A 1,944-nucleotide genomic window follows, 5' to 3' on the forward strand; every position below is an offset into this window, starting at 1 on the left:
TCTTCCAGTTAGGCCCGAAAAGCCTCAAGAACCAGGAGAGGACAACAATGATGGATCTAGTGATGCCCCACAAAAATTGGAACTGGAACTTCTAGAGAAGCCAGTTGCTCCGTTCCCCCAACGATTGGTTTCACCAAAACCTCTTTCTAACTCTCAGGATATCCTAGAGGTGTTGAAACAAGTGAAAGTCAACATTCCTCTACTTGATGTCGTGAAACAGATTCCTTCATATGCCAAATTTCTGAAAGACTTATGCATGACCAAAAGATGGAAAATTATTCAAAAGAAAATCTTCTTGATTGAGAAAGTGAGTGTCATCCTGAAGCAAGACGTGCCGCAGAAATTCAAGGATCCCGGTAGCCCAACCATATCATGTGTAATCGGGAACCATCGAATTGATCACGCACTTCTTGACTTAGGAGCGAGCGTAAATTTGATTCCCTACTCGGTATAAAAACAGTTAGGTTTGGGCGAATTAAAACCCACCCTAACCACACTACAACTTGCTGATCGCTCTGTTCGTGTACCAAGAGGGATAATTGAGGATGTGTTGGTCCAAGTTGATAGATTTTACTACCCTGTAGATTTTATCATCCTGGACACCGAACCCATCAATAACATGAGCACTCAGATTCCTGTCATTCTTGGTCGCCCATTCCTTGCCACTTCAAATGCAATTATCAATTGCAGGAATGGTGTCATGACTATGTCTTTTGGAAACTTGACATTGGAGTCAAACATTTTTTTCAATAACGGCAGCAACTCAGAGGATGATGACGATTTCCATGACATTAACACGATTGACTCTTTTGTGGAAGATACGACACCGCTGACCTTATCCTCCGACCATCTGGAGACGTGCCTGGCCCACTCCCATGATTTTGATGATGACATGATTAGGGAGACGTGTGCCTTGCTTGATACTGCACCGGTACTTGAAGTTAACCAGTGGAGGCCACAATTTGAAGAATTGCCACAAACCGATGAGTGCCTCTACCGTCTAATCTCAAGCCGCCGAAGCTTGACCTAAAACCTTTGCCCTCTGATTTGAAATATGCCTATTTAGGTCAAGATGAGACATACCCGGTGGTGATCTCTGCCCACCTGGAGAAAGAACAGGAGAGTATGCTCATATCTACTCTCATTGAACATAAAGGAGCCTTGGGATGGACGATAGCGGACCTCAAGGGAATCGATCCCTCGATTTGTACTCACCGCATATATCTTGAGGATAATGCAAAAACCGCTCGGCAACCACAACGTAGACTAAATCCAAACATGAAGGAAGTGGTTAAAGCCGAGGTTCTCAAACTATTGGACGTGGGTATTATATACCCTATATCTGATAGTCAATGGGTGATTCCAACTCAAGTGGTCCCTAAGAAGTCCGGAATCACCATCGTAGCCAATGCCAATAATGAACTCGTGCCAACTAGAGTCACTACTGGTTGGAGAATGTGCATTGACTACAGGAAGTTGAATACCGTCACGAGGAAAGACCACTTTCCCTTACCATTCATTGATCAGATCTTGGAAAGGTTAGCTGGTCATTCCTATTACAGTTTCCTTAACGGGTATTCGGGCTACAACCAGATAGAGATAGCTCCTGAAGACCAAGAAAAGACCACATTTACATGTCCCTACGGCACCTTTGCCTACCGAAGGATGCCATTCGGACTATGTAATGCCCCTGCCACCTTTCAGCGATGTATGCTTAGTATCTTTTCTGATATGGTGGGGCAATATCTAGAGGTCTTCATGGACGACTTCTCTGTCTACGGTCCATCTTTCAGCAAGTGCTTGGAAAGTCTTAAATGTGTGCTGAAAATATGTGAAGAAAATAACTTGGTACTTAATTGGGAGAAGTGCCATTTCATGGTTCAAAAGGGAATTATCCTTGGGCATATTATCTCGTCCAAGGGAGTCGATGTAGATAAGGCAAAA

Source organism: Magnolia sinica, chromosome 9 (assembly GCF_029962835.1).
Source record: "Magnolia sinica isolate HGM2019 chromosome 9, MsV1, whole genome shotgun sequence".
In the NCBI taxonomy this organism is placed as follows: domain Eukaryota; kingdom Viridiplantae; phylum Streptophyta; class Magnoliopsida; order Magnoliales; family Magnoliaceae; genus Magnolia; species Magnolia sinica.